Source organism: Miscanthus floridulus, chromosome 5 (assembly GCF_019320115.1).
Source record: "Miscanthus floridulus cultivar M001 chromosome 5, ASM1932011v1, whole genome shotgun sequence".
NCBI lineage: Eukaryota > Viridiplantae > Streptophyta > Magnoliopsida > Poales > Poaceae > Miscanthus > Miscanthus floridulus.
The window spans coordinates 5,474,295-5,490,381 of NC_089584.1; the positions used below are offsets into that span (position 1 = coordinate 5,474,295).

Genomic DNA, 16,087 nt, shown 5'->3' on the forward strand with positions numbered 1-16,087 from the left:
CACATGCATCAAGTGGTTTCATTCAACTCTTATAACCTAATGCATCAATCATAAATACGTAAGTAAACATTTTAAATTGCTGGGAGACTTATAATGCTCCGGGGCTTGCCTGGGATCCGCACAAGTCAGTTCAGATAGCTTGCACTGAACTTGTGACATCTCCTGGCCCTAGCACTTGCTTAGTCCTTCATCTTCGGGACGATCCATCAAACATTGTCTTCGGGTTGGCTCCAACATCTCATCCTTCACATGGTTCATCTAGCGTACCTAAATGAATGCAAGATGCATGTGTATGAATACATGGAAGTGCAATAGACAATGCATCGCAGGCAGTAAGTAAGACAAGCACAAGGTTACGTTAACATGCACAAGCACTCGCATTGCTACTATAATATCGCACAATTTATCATGCCACGATAGCAAAGAAGATGACAACACCAAGCATGACACAAGTGTCCCAAGATCTCAGGTACTCTAACTCAACATCATCAAAGGTATGAGCCACACTTAGCAATATACAAGCAAACAACTATAATGGAATCTATCATATTCTGGACGTGCAAACAACAACTATAAGATTAGCTATAACTGGAGTTACACAAATCCAATGACTTGCAGAAGACATTCTGGAAATCTTATGAATTATCTACAATTCATATTTAATTATCTTAGCATGATTCTCAAGTTACTAAGTCAAATTACCCATTTAACAGAAACTGAGTCTAAACAAGACAGAGAGTAATCAATTCTGTAAACCCAACTTTAAACAGGCATAACTCACAAACTACTTGGCCAAATACCACCAATTTTAACAAATCTAGATACATGAATTATCTACAACTTTGTTATTATCACCAAAAACTCATTCAACTAATAACTAGATCAAACACTAGCATCTTTCAGATCTGCTCAGAATAAAATCAAAACTTGATAGAAGACTTAAAAGTCATGTAACTCCTAAACTATCAGGCCTATGGTCTTACAATTTGAACACAAGCAAGAGTATGAAATTTTCTACAACTTTGTATTCACTACAACCATAGCAAACATCATTTACACCACGAAAATAATTGCACAAGCAAAACTGCAAATCCAGCCCAACAGCAGTAGTATAGAAAACTGATAGCATCTTCAGAGAAGCATAACTGGAGTTCTAGACCTCCAGCAAACATGAGCCATAACTTTTTGAAAAGCTTAGGAAGTTACCTACAACTTTGTTATTCTCATATTAAGATGATTCTACAGTTAGAAGGGTCAATTAATCCAATAATTGCATCTCTATCCAAAACATAGACAGAAACTGACATGCCACTTTAAAACAGCTATAAATGGAGTTATACAAGTCCAATAAATGTGGTTCTAGACTCTTTAGAAAGCTTAGCAAATTCTAAACAACTTTGTTGTAAACACCTAAAGCTAATTCTACTACTAAGAAGGCCCCACAGTAAGAACAAGGAAACCCTGTCTGGGTTTGGGCAGAAACAGCCACAGAGATTTAAGCAAGTATAACTCAAGATCTACTTAGCCAAAAATCATGATATTTAACTTTTTGGAAAGCTTAAGAAAAGTACTAAAACTCATGTATTGTCATCAAATCATGATTCATAACTTAACTGAGCCAATTAATTCAAACATGCAGAACTGTTCAGAATAGGAGCAAATCAAAACAGGGCATTTGTTATTTTTATAACTCTTAAACTATAAATCCTAAACTCATGAAATTTTTACCAGACAACAACAATCACCTTAGTAGCACTCCACAAAAATTTCACATTTATTTGAGCACATCAACTGCAGTTATAAAAAAAAAACAAGTAAGACTAGCATTCAAACCCTGACTGCACAAATCCATTTTTACAGCTAAAACTTTAAACTAAAACCTGACATATTATAGATCTAGTGCATAGAGAATTTCACAAGGATTCAAAAAAGTCCTCATTTACTATTTTACGAATTTTCTACGATTTACTATGAATTTCCAAAGTTTCACCCGATTTACAACAAATAGGTCCCTCGAGGCACTATTCACTTGAGTCAATGACATCGCATTTAGGCCCTTCCCTTTAGTCGAATTTAAGACAAGGTCCCTGACGGGATTAGGAAGCAGAGGAGGCACTGTGGCTCGTCGGTGACGGTCGTAGGGGGCTCGTCGGCGATGGTGGGAGCGGCGGCGGAGCACCGGGAGGCCCTCGCGCACTCGCCGGTGGCCTTGGCCGGCCACGCTATAGGCAGCAGCAGCTGAGCAGTGCCAGGACGGCACTGCCGGCAGCGGCAGCCACGGCGACAGCAAGCAGGGCGGCGAACCCGGCCTGAGAAGAGACGGCGGCGGAGGAGCAGCGTGGCCGTCACATGATTGGGAGCTGGAGAGGTTGGAGGAGTTGGAGGAGGCGCGTTGCGGGGGAGGAGCAGCGGCGGCAATGGAGCTCTCGCTTGCCTTAGCCATGCGAGCTTGACTGAGAGGGAGAGGGAAAGAATGGGAGAGAGTGGAGAGTGGGTGAGGGAGTGGGGAGCTCGGGTCTGCACTTATGCACAGCAAGGAGGCTCGTTGGCGAACGGACGTAGCAACGCGGAGCCACGCGGCGCGAGCGGTCTGCGGCGGTCGGCAGCTGAAGTCGTCCACTGTTCACCAAATTCAAAATTTCAATTCTACCTCAAAAATACGTCTAAAAGCCTAAGTTCGTCCATCCGTAACTCCTAAACAAAGACGATCTAGCAAAAACTCTAATAATAAAAGTTGTAGATCTACATACCAGCTCCAACTTTTATTTAGAGGTTTTGGTCTAAATCTTAATGGTTCGAGAGTAATATCAACCCAAAGTGCAGCACTTGAAACTGTAACGCGCTCTCAGACTTAGAAAAATTTTCATTCTCAAAAACAGTAATACGTTTGCTACTTGTGGACTATTTTTGAGCAGGCTATGCACCGAATTAGACTTTTACCCAATTATAAAAGTTGTTTATCTAGTCAAGTACTACAACTTTGCTTAAGTAAGTTTGGCCAAGTTTGACACGGTTTGCAAACTAAAAATCACCAAAGGCAGGTACATGGAAATGGAAATCGAGAATTCAGTCATTCCAGACTTAGCCGATTTTCGAACCCTGAAAACAGCACTGGATTCGATCTTGCGAGCGACATTTGACTGGGCTAGGCACTAATTTAGCTCTTGATCCTTAAACAAAATTTGTTCTACATAATATGAACTCCAACTTCTATTTAGGGCCCACCACCATGCAAGCACTCCAAACAGTTGGTCAACGTAGGTCAAAATCCTATCATAAAAAAAGACAATTTTAGCTATTCCCACACTTAGAAACATTTTCTGGACATTTGCTCAACATGAACCTTTCATAACTTTTATTCACAAGTGTAAGTAGAGTTATTTGAGCAAGGTTGCAATGTTTGTTTGTCATTACATGTTCTTATTTACCGAATAAAGTAATTCAGGCGAGGACATAACTTGTCATTTCATGTAACTTTTTGATTCCAAACTTCACGAAACTTTTCCAATCATCCATGTGGGTGGAAATTGATGTGAGGCACATGAAAGAAGCACCCTCAGCATTACTTAGGTATATATATCTGAAATGGCCAATATGCAAGTAAAGGCGTGTTGCTCAAGTTTAAGTTGGAGCTCGCTCTTGTAGATTTGATCTTGACACCTTCATTACCACTCGACATGTCATGTTTGAGCTCAAACCCATTGCTTAACTGGTGACAAACACCTGGGGTGTTACAGCCCTCCCCCCTTAAAGGAATCGCGTCCCGAGATTCGATGCGAAAGACTTTTAAGGGAAGAGAAACATGTCATCCAGTTTCCAACATCAGTGATAGCATTAGGCTACTTAACTTTGGAGTATCAGAGAGACTAATTTGGTCACAACACTTTCTGATACTTGCTCTTCGTCGTAAGTTGTTGTCTGAAGAATTTCTTTCGTTGGCGTCCATAAAGTATTGTTACTTTGGAAGAAATCCAAGATAGCACTGTCCTACGTACTTCGTCCTTGATGTATGAAGAGTGATACAAGCGTAGAATAAATACTTGTAACATCTACTTCCCTAGTGGATAAAGCACAGAACTTATGGACTTTGCACTAGATCATAATCTTCTAAAGGATACTCGTTGCAATGGTTCCATGTGTGCAGTTCTCTTTCTCTGATAACAACACTGTATTATCTGAGTCCGTTGAGTGAGCGGTGAATGTGATAGCTGACTCTGTTGGCTCGGTGTTTTCGATGATCATTATTTGAGGGAATCCTTGTATCCAAGCGGCAACAGTTATCTGGGTTGACTCTGAGGCAACCCCATGGGTAAAAATACATGGGAGGTACCAAAGAACAAGTCCGTCTTGTAAATCCTTGCTGAAGAAGGATGACAGCGAGGTCTGGAAGGCAACAAAGGTTGTAGTTATTCACCATCCGAAGAAATAGTACACTACTAAGCAGGTTGAGCACAATTTGACTTTATAGTGCAGTGGCGCAGTAAGTTGATTTGACTAACACTATAGCAAAACTAGCTTTGTTGAACTACATTGGACATTGAAGCCTCCTTTGTAATCCAACAAGAATGACATAAGTTGCTCACTAGATGATCGACGTCATTACAGGGATAGTCCAGTAGAGTCACTTGTCTACCATCTCTTGTAGTCTATTAATGTTCCTATCAATGACCTGTTCTTCAAAGGTTATCCTTTGGATGACTCCAGAAGGAAGTCCTATTGTATCTGGTTCGACATACAGATCTTTTGATACGATAAGGAGAGGTATCCAAGGAGGAGCTCACGTGAAAATAACACATCGATGCAGTCCTGCAATGGATCATGACTAGGAACTTCGATACCAGCGCGTGCCGAGCAGCACAACCTTGTGGCTGCAGTCCACAGGATGCTCTCGGTTTCGTCGCGGCACCGTAGATCGCTAATTGTGGCACCATTACTGAACATACAACCCACAAGAAATCTCACATGGCATAAATTGGGTGGTATAGGAGCAAGCACTATGTGAAGGAGGGATAGCAAACAAAGGTAGTCACAAGGTTAGGAGTCAACAAGTAGGGGATCCGAAGATCAAAACACAGCGCAAGAGAGCATAGCCTAATTGCCGAAGACAGCTGAGCAGGAGATTCTTGCAAAATTTCCATATACGCCTTGTGTCCACCAAAGTGATTACCATATAGTGACAAACATGAGATTTGGTCTTACTGAGCAGCAACATGAGATCAAGACTGGTAACATCCAGAGACTTGAAAGAATTGGAAACAAAACAAACGAGATTCGGGGGACAGAGACAATGCACTGACTAAAGATTCAGTTGATAAGGTAATGATAGGATCTATGAGGAAAAGTTTCCAAAGCCAGGGTAGATAGCGATTAGCGTTGCACCAGATTATCTGTAGAAGAAGGAGCAATGAAGTTTGACAAGGATTTCGGAGCAAGGTCCTTCCACACAAGAGTGGGACAACCACGACACATGCAAGCATTCAAGGGAACTAAACTTGGGCCTAAGGTCAAGCAAAGGCATGGATAAAGGTCTCCGTAGCACAACATTCAATGGCTAGCAACCACATGTACAGGCTCAGGCTCCTAAGAGAGAACTTAATTGAAAACGACAACCATGAGATTACCAAAACTTGGACGTTGTTCTAGGATAGCGCTCTTCAACACTCATATGCTTTCCGAGGACAAAAGGAGTGACAGCTATGACACTACCTAGATTACGAGCATCCGCACCTACATTCTGGTCTTAAGCAAGCTTTTTGAAACACTCAATCCAATTAGCTTAAATGACTATTACTAAGCACAAGGTTCGTTCATAATAAGCAGTCACCTACAGCAACACTACTACACATATTATGCAAAACATGGTGGTAAAGTATTGTTATCTTTTCATTCCTTTTTACTGAGTAGGTGGATATCTCTACAAAACAAGTTTTACTAACATTTAGCAATTTAGTTTTCAAAGGGGTGAACCTTTTGCTAACTATTAACTTTGTCATCTATTTCCTTTGGAAGCAAACATACAAGGCAAAGCTAATCACCCACTATCTTCAAGCACAGCTATTCAAGCGGCATGGAACAAGGCATTTTGTCTATCCTCACACAGGGAAGATAGTAACATCACATTGATCACAAGTTACTTAGTATTAGAACAAGGTGAGGGAAGCATATTTATGCACAAGCACAATCATGATGCATGCTCGTCCTACTCGTCCTCACAAAATTGACAGCCTAAGGCGGCAATCACGTTCTATGTCGGTGGCATAACACGTACTCTCTCGACATATAGCTAGTCGTCAGCTACATTCAAGCTACGCATTCGTGGTTAGCGTACCTGCAGGAAAATTAATTGCAGCCCATCCCCACAAGAGATAAATAAGCACACAATGAAAGCAGTAAACTAAGATACTTCCCATATATACATCCCCAGATATATACACTTTGGTATCCATAGCTACCCGGCAGATATAACCATAATTAAGTACCTTCATATATACATGTGTGTAACATGTAAATATTCCAGTAACCACAGCTAACTCTTCCCTAGACCGATAGTTGGACGGTCATGCTCTCACAACTCCCACTTACCAGAGCATAGAGGTATTTTGATCCATACATTACCACCCAAGCGGATGGCATCCATACAATAGCACGCCGTATGGACGACAAAAGAAAAATTGCAATAAAGTACATTCCCCCAAAGTTAGTACTTAGATAGCCACCTAATAGTCCTTAACTGGGCATAAAGAAGGATGTCGCTAGCATAGTTTTGCAAATAAGTTTTGACAAATTTGCCTGTAGCTAAAGTTTTAGTTAAAATAGGCTTTTTAAAACTAAAACTTGGCTTTTAAAACTATGTATAGGACAATATTATGCTTAATCTCGCTCTGATACCAGCTGTGACAGAACCGCCCAATTTATACAAGATCAAGTATGGCTGTCCCCGCTTAACACGTTGACACGCGCATACTCTCACTTATATAAACCCGGTAGTCCGCCGAGTGTCACGTAGGACCTCGGTAAATCAACATCATAACCAAGATCGCGTGATTAAGCAAATACACATCACATATGCAGAGTTGCAACGGAAATAATATTACATAAAGATTCATAAATAATAATACAAGTTTAGATTTCAAAACCGATTAGTGAAAACAACATTGCTTTTGAAGGATTTCATTAATATGAGTTCCAAATACATTGCTAGCATAAGTGACATCCTCAGACAAAAGCATGTAGATGAGAAGTGAATATAGAGTCACCGAGCCCACCGGTGGTTAGCCACCATCCTCAGCAGGTCAAACCTTACCTGCAACATGGTGGGATAAACCCTGAGTACTCGAATGTACTCAGCTAGACTTACCCGTCATAAACTAGAAATAAAATTGACTCCAAGGAGTATGCAAGGCTTTATAAGTGGAGGTAGCTTGACAACATTTTGCATAAAATGCGATTAACTCAATTATACAATTATAATTCTGTCATCAAGTTAATTAGGACTATCCATCTCTAGATTAGCAACTATCCTGTGCCAAACATGTGGTGTATCTTTTTAGAGCATACAATAGTAACCATAGCAGGTATAGTAATTCCATGTTTATCCGAACCATCACATTCCATAATCCAATTACTACGATGTTGGGACTAGCCAAGTTTCTCACTATCCGGGAGAGACGGCGATTCGAATCGATTTCAACCAGCTAGGAATTTATTCCTAACACAAACCCAGGCAGACCAGATCAACGGTCACCTTAGGTCACCTTTGGTACAACTCAGGTATACATTTCGCGGGTCCGTACTGCGCCGCACAATCTGGAACACCAGATGCCAGGATGCTCAGGCCAAGCCTGCCCTTGGGCTCAGTCTGATCGTTCCCCGGAAGGAGCGCACAACAGAATGGTTCCCGGCCTGAGTTGAATTACTCGGCTTCGCGGTCGGAACGAGTTATCCGGCCAGCTAAGTGAGAGGCATGCGTTCAATCTTGTCAAAAGCGCCAACAATGGTACGGTCCTTAATCGACACAGACGGGGATAAGTCCACACCCAAGACCTCCATGTCTCGTTGCTTCTCTATCGACTTCCCGTCCGGTCTCAATTTACTTTTACCTCATGGTTCTGTTCCACGATAGCAGATATAGCCAACCGTGCTCCGGTATCCACCTATATCTCGCAGGTGACAGGACATCACCCGACTTCTACCGGTCTAAGCATGGCTAAGCATATATTCGATCCTGGACCTATATCGGTTAAAGGGTTAATATCTGGACAAGGAATGCACATGCATCAAGTGGTTTCATTCAACTCTTATAACCTAATGCATCAATCATAAATACGTAAGTAAACATTTGTAAATTGCTGGGAGACTTATAATGCTCCGGGGCTTGCCTGGGATCCGACACAAGTCAGTTCAGTTAGCTTACACTGACTTGGTGACATCTCCGGCCCTAGCACTTGCTTAGTCCTTCCATCTTCGGGACAGATCCATCAAACATTGTCTTCGGGTTTGGCTCCAACATCTCATCCTTCACATGGTTCATCTAGCGTACCTAAATGAGATGCAAGATGCATGTGTATGAATACATGGAAGTGCAATAGACAATGCATCGCAGGCAGTAAGTAAGACAAGCACAAGGTTACGTTAACATGCACAAGCACTTCGCATTGCTTACTATAAATATCGCACAATTTATCATGCCACGATAGCAAAGAAGATGACAACACCAAGCATGACACAAGTGTCCCAAGATCTCAGGTACTCTAACTCAACCATCATCAAAGGTATGAGCCACACTTAGCAATATACAAGCAAACAACTATAATTGGAATCTATCAATTTCTGGACGTGCAAACAACAACTATAAGATTTAGCTATAACTGGAGTTACACAAATCCAAATGACTTGCAAGAAGACATTCTGGAAATCTTATGAAATTATCTACAATTCATATTTAATTATCTTAGCATGATTCTCAAGTTAACTAAGTCAAATATACCCATTTACAGAAACTGGTCTAAACAAGACAGAGAGTAATCAATTCTGTAACCCAACTTTAAACAGGCATAACTCACAAACTACTTGGCCAAATACCACCAAATTTTAACAAAATCTAGATACATGAATTATCTACAACTTTGTTATTATCACCAAAAACTCATTCAACTAATAACTAGATCAAACACTAGCATCTTTCAGATCTGCTCAGAATAAAATCAAAACTTGATAGAAGACTTAAAAGTCATGTAACTCCTAAACTATCAGGCCTATGGTCTTACAATTTGAACACAAGCAAGAGTATGAAATTTTCTACAACTTTTGTATTCACTACAACCATAGCAAACATCATTTACACCACGAAAATAATTGCACAAGCAAAACTGCAAATCCAGCCCAACAGCAGTAGTATAGAAAACTGATAGCATCTTCAGAGAAGCATAACTAGAGTTCTAGACCTCCAGCAAACATGAGCCATAACTTTTTGAAAAGCTTAGGAAGTTACCTACAACTTTGTTATTCTCATATTAAGATGATTCTACAGTTAGAAGGGTCAATTAATCCAATAATTGCATCTCTATCCAAAACATAGACAGAAACTGACATGCCACTTTAAACAGCTATAAATGGAGTTATACAAGTCCAATAAATGTGGTTCTAGACTCTTTAGAAAGCTTAGCAAATTCTAAACAACTTTGTTGTAAACACCTAAAGCTAATTCTACTACTAAGAAGGCCCCACAGTAAGAACAAGGAAACCCTGTCTGGGTTTGGGCAGAAACAGCCACAGAGATTTAAGCAAGTATAACTCAAGATCTACTTAGCCAAAAATCATGATATTTAACTTTTTGGAAAGCTTAAGGAAAGTACTAAAACTCATGTATTGTCATCAAATCATGATTCATAACTTAACTGAGCCAATTAATTCAAACATGCAGAACTGTTCAGAATAGGAGCAAATCAAAATAGGGCATTTGTTATTTTTATAACTCTTAAACTATAAATCCTAAACTCATGAAATTTTTACCAGACAACAACAATCACCTTAGTAGCACTCCACAAAAATTTCACATTTATTTGAGCACATCAACTGCAGTTATAAAAAAAAACAAGTAAGACTAGCATTCAAACCCTAACTGCACAAATCCATTTTTACAGCTAAAACTTTAAACTAAAACCTGACATATTATAGATCTAGTGCATAGAGAATTTCACAAGGATTCTAAAAAGTCCTCATTTACTATTTTACGAATTTTCTACGATTTACTATGAATTTCCAAAGTTTCACCCGATTTACAACAAATAGGTCCCTCGAGGCACTATTCACTTGAGTCAATGACATCGCATTTAGGCCCTTCCCTTTAGTCGAATTTTAAGACAAGGTCCCTGACGGGATTAGGAAGCAGAGGAGGCACTGTGGCTCGTCGGTGACGGTCGTAGGGGGCTCGTCGGCGATGGTGGAGCGGCGGCGGAGCACCGGGAGGCCCTCGCGCACTCGCCGGTGGCCTTGGCCGGCCACGCTACAGGCAGCAGCAGCTGAGCAGTGCCAGGACGGCACTGCCGGCAGCGGCAGCCACGGCGACAGCAAGCAGGGCGGCGAACCCGGCCTGAGAAGAGACGGCGGCGGAGGAGCAGCGTGGCCGTCACATGATTGGGAGCTGGAGAGGTTGGAGGAGTTGGAGGAGGCGCGCTGCGGGGGAGGAGCAGCGGCGGCAATGGAGCTCTCGCCTGCCTTAGCCATGCGAGCTTGACTGAGAGGGAGAGGGAAAGAATGGGAGAGAGTGGAGAATGGGTGAGGGAGTGGGGAGCTCGGGTCTGCACTTATGCACAGCAAGGAGGCTCGTTGGCGAACGGACGTAGCAACGCGGAGCCACGCGGCGCGAGCGGTCTGCGGCGGTCGGCAGCTGAAGTCGTCCACTGTTCACCAAATTCAAAATTTCAATTCTACCTCAAAAATACGTCTGAAAGCCTAAGTTCGTCCATCCGTAACTCCTAAACAAAGACGATCTAGCAAAAACTCTAATAATAAAAGTTGTAGATCTACATACCAGCTCCAACTTTTATTTAGAGGTTTTGGTCTAAATCTTAATGGTTCGAGAGTAATATCAACCCAAAGTGCAGCACTTGAAACTGTAACGCGCTCTCAGACTTAGAAAAATTTTCATTCTCAAAAACAGTAATACGTTTGCTACTTGTGGACTATTTTTGAGCAGGCTATGCACCGAATTAGACTTTTACCCAATTATAAAAGTTGTTTATCTAGTCAAGTACTACAACTTTGCTTAAGTAAGTTTGGCCAAGTTTGACACGGTTTGCAAACTAAAAATCACCAAAGGCAGGTACATGGAAATGGAAATCGAGAATTCAGTCATTCCAGACTTAGCCGATTTTCGAACCCTGAAAACAGCACTGGATTCGATCTTGCGAGCGACATTTGACTGGGCTAGGCACTAATTTAGCTCTTGATCCTTAAACAAAATTTGTTCTACATAATATGAACTCCAACTTCTATTTAGGGCCCACCACCATGCAAGCACTCCAAACAGTTGGTCAACGTAGGTCAAAATCCTATCATAAAAAAAGACAATTTTAGCTATTCCCACACTTAGAAACATTTTCTGGACATTTGCTCAACATGAACCTTTCATAACTTTTATTCACAAGTGTAAGTAGAGTTGTTTGAGCAAGGTTGCAATGTTTGTTTGTCATTACATGTTCTTATTTACCGAATAAAGTAATTCAGGCGAGGACATAACTTGTCATTTCATGTAACTTTTTGATTCCAAACTTCACGAAACTTTTCCAATCATCCATGTGGGTGGAAATTGATGTGAGGCACATGAAAGAAGCACCCTCAGCATTACTTAGGTATATATATCTGAAATGGCCAATATGCAAGTAAAGGCGTGTTGCTCAAGTTTAAGTTGGAGCTCGCTCTTGTAGATTTGATCTTGACACCTTCATTACCACTCGACATGTCATGTTTGAGCTCAAACCCATTGCTTAACTGGTGACAAACACCTGGGGTGTTACACAACATGCCTTTGAAATGCTTGCAACATATGAAACATCCCCCGATCTACTTTCGCAACATCCATATGATTCAGCTGCAACATACCTATGAAACGTCTGAAACAATTGAAACATACAATTGCAACACAGGGGGGAGAGCCTAGCGCGGGGAGCACCATGGCCACCGGATCTGAGGGCGTTGGGAGCTCCTTGTGGGGGAGGATGCCGGTGTCAGGGGAGGGGCGCCGTTGAGGTGGGGGAGGAGAACGCCAGGGTGGGGGAGGGAGCCGTCGGGGTGGGGGAGGAGGTCGTCGGAGTGCGTGAAGGGGCCGTCGTGTGGGAGAAGGCACCGCCGGGGTGGGGAAGGAGGATGTCGTGGTGGAATAGGGCGCCATTGTCGGCCAGGGAGGGAGCCGGCGGCGCACGCGATGGAGAGGAGCGGGCCGCTGTCGGTCATGGAGGGAGCGAGCAACGCACACGATGGAGAGGAGTGGGCGCATGCGATGGAAAGGAGCGGGGTCGGCTAGGAGGAAGAGAAATGCGTTCTCAACAGGCCGCTGCCGGTCATGGAGGGAGCGAGTGACGCACACGATGGAGAGGAGCAGGCGCACGCGATGGAGAGGAGCGGGGTCGGCTAAGAGGAAGAGAAATGCATCCGTTCTCAACAATGGAGAGTAATTTTAGATGAGCCATAAGGAGGAACGGGCCGCGCAGCTCCACAAGCCCACGGGAGGCATGTCCAAACGGGATGGTCGCCCGTATCCAATCATTAGCAAACACAGGCTCTCTCTCGCCTGGTTAACGAGTCCCAACAGAACACGTACTTGGTCGTACATACTTTTTTTTTTTTTGCGAGGAAGGTCACGTCTCCGAGTCGGCCCACGGGAGAAGAAACCGGGCCGCCACGGTCCACGGTCCATGGAGAGAGGAACAAGTGCCGCCGCTAGCCCGCTAGTGTGCCATTTCATTCACTTCCGCGGGCCGCAGCCGCAGTGGACATGGGCAACACCGCACACGGCTGCTTTGTGTAGCGCCAACCGGGCACAGTGGCAATTAGTATTTTTGAAACGAATAATAAAGTGATAAAAAATGACACAAATATTTAGAAACGAAGGTATGTGTCCATCAGATTTTCCTACGAAAAAGATGTTTGCAAATTCGATATGAGTTTGATTTGATAGGAGCCTGAGCACTGCCGGATACTCAGAGCGGGGCCCCGGTGCCGTTGCCGCCGAGGTTTCAACTTCAAACGTGGTGCTAGCTGTTTCAAAAGCGTTTATTTAGGGCGAGAGATGCAAGTTTACCTTGCCGGTGAAAAACGGGAGAAAAAAAGCGCGATTCGAGAATCTTCCAATCCGATATCGAAATGAAGAAAAGCGAGTAGGGCCACCGAATACGAATTGTCTTTTGGAAATTCCGAATACGAATTTAAATTCGCATCCGCTGCTGCTGTGTGCTGTGTGTGTGCAGGGACGAGAACAAATCAGAGCAGCATCGACGGAGAGACCAGAGCGATCGATCATCCAGCCAGCCAGCAGCCAGGGGGAGCCGGGGAGGCGAATGGCGGCGGCGGCGCCGTCCTTGTACCGGCGGGCACTCCCGTCGCCTCCGGCGGTGGACTTCACCTCGGCGGACGGCAAGCCACTCTTCTCGGAGGCACTGGAGGGCGGCACCATGGAGGGCTTCTTCGGCCTCGCCTCCTGCTTCCAGACGCAGTCGGAGCCGGCCTTCTGCGGCCTCGCCTCCCTCTCCGTCGTCCTCAACGCGCTCGCCATCGACCCGGGCCCGGCGGGGGCGGCGCCCTGGCGGTGGTTCGACGAGTCCATGCTCGACTGCTGCGAGCCCCTCGACGCGGTCAAGGCCAACGGCATCACCTTCGGCAAGGTCGCCTGCCTCGCGCACTGCGCCGGCGCTAAGGTCCAGCCCTTCCGCGCCCACCAGGTCACCGTCGATGACCTCCGCCGCCACCTCGTCCGCTGTGCCTTGCCATCTCATCGCTTCCTACAACAGGAGGCATTTCAAACAGGTGAGATCCTACCGACTCGTTCCTATGATACTTTGGATTCAGATTGGATTGTTCGTTTATATATGTGTGCCATGTCCTCTGTTGCAGACCGGAACCGGACATTTCTCCCCAATCGGTGGCTACCACGCTGGACAGGATATGGCGCTCATCCTGGATGTCGCCCGCTTCAAATACCCTCCTCATTGGGTTCCACTGCCACTTCTTTGGGAAGCTATGAACACGACGGATGAATCAACTGGACTTGTCAGGGGGTATCTTCTCTTCTCTGTTTTCCACTCGCCTGCTATGCTATTGATTATTTACATTTCCTTAACCGATCTTTATCCAAAAAACAATCCTTAACCGACATTTATGCAGTTGGGATTGCTGTCTTGTTATCTAGGCTAGTATCTGTTGCAACTTGGATTAAGCAAATCTAGTTAGAACTTTGGACTACGATTTACTGACTATCAGGATTTAGTGGAAGCAAATATCATAGGGTAAAAAAAAATGAAAAATCAGTTGCTGGTGTTTTGAGGGCTTCCTCATATGTCCTTCAGACCTTTTAGCGCTAGGCATGATGTGACGTTATAAGAACACCTCGTTTGCTTGGTGGGTGTTTTTGTGTTTTTCTATTGACCAAGAAACTGTTGTAATTCGTTGTTGGCACTTGAGGTAGGTGATTGGAGGGAGGAACGTCAGGCATTTTTTTTCAGTTACAACCGGTAATTTATTATGTATTTGTAATGCTCATAGACAATGACACTTCTGTACCTGTTGTGCATGCTCTTTCGTATGCATTTAAAAAGTTGCAGTGCAATTGAGTTTTCTTCCATATGATCATAACAGTCACTTGTAGGCCTTGCATTTAAAAACATTGGCATTTTTATTATCTGTTAGGTTCATGCTTGTGTCAAGGCACGGTGCAGATCCTTCATCGCTTTACACAGTGGTAAAAAATGCTGATGCTCGCTCTGTTGAATGCAAGTGAACGCATTTGATGTACTGTTGTTTTGCTCATTACTTTCAGTTTCTGCAGAGTTGCAGAGATGAAAGCTGGAAAAGCATGGCAAAATATTGCGTCGAAGATTTACCTAATCTTTTGAAGACTGAGAATCTTGACAAATGACAATGTTCCAACACTTGTGTCCCATTTGATTGGTTCTCTTCCAGCTAATGCTGGATCTTTTATCAAATGGGTTGTTGAAGTTAGAAGAAAAGAGGAAGGTGGGCAATGCTTAAGCAAAGAGGAGAAAGACAGGCTTTTAGTGAAGGTCGTTTTTCCATTTCATTTTCTGCTGCTGGATCAAAGCTTTTGCTCCCTTACATAGCACGCCTTGTGCTCATCTGCAGGAAAATGTATTACAGCAAGTGCGTGATACCAGGCTATTTATGATAGTCCATGACCTGCAATGTGCTAGTATCCAATTCTGTACTTGTTCACCATCAAGTGAAAATTCTGTTACTAGGATTGCAGCCTGTGTGTGCTGTCAAGGAGCAGCAATGCTTTCAAGGAACCTTGCATCAAGTGACGGTTTCTGCTGCAGTGAAACATGTTTCAAATGTGTTCGAGCGAATGGTGACGGGTGTTGACACGGAATTTCGTCCCGCGCCGAGGGCACACGAGCAAGTCGGAAGGGTGCGTTTGATGGAGCTGAGGATCCGCCTAGCTTCAGCGCAGGGATGGTCGATCCTGCGTACTCCTCCCAAAACGTGCCAGTCAATTTGACCCTGCAATTGATAAGGAGAGAAAGTTTATCAGTAATTAAGGGCGGAACGTGCCGGTGTTGCCAGACAGTCCCGAATGTGCGTCTCTGAGAGCTGATACGAAAGAAGATCGACTAAATAGTCGATTCTGGCATATTCATAAGAATAAATCAATTAAAGCTTATAGGGTTGTGTAAGAAGAATCGATTATCATTCTGGATGAATCATTGTTTAGATATATATTAGTCACTGGCAAAGGGATATCAATGGTAATTAATTCATTCTAAGGCAATGACTGCAAGTAACCGAACTCCTTTTATGAAAGACACAGTTCATCATCATTCAAGCGTTTAGTAGAAAAAAAATCTAATGAAGATAT

The 16,087-nt window shown here is 43.5% G+C and overlaps 1 pseudogene; it reads left to right on the forward strand.

The window, feature by feature from the left end:
- Window positions 1-13,430: 13,430 nt before the first annotated feature.
- Window positions 13,431-15,493, forward strand: LOC136451406 (glutathione gamma-glutamylcysteinyltransferase 1-like; annotated as a pseudogene).
- Window positions 15,494-16,087: the final 594 nt, after the last annotated feature.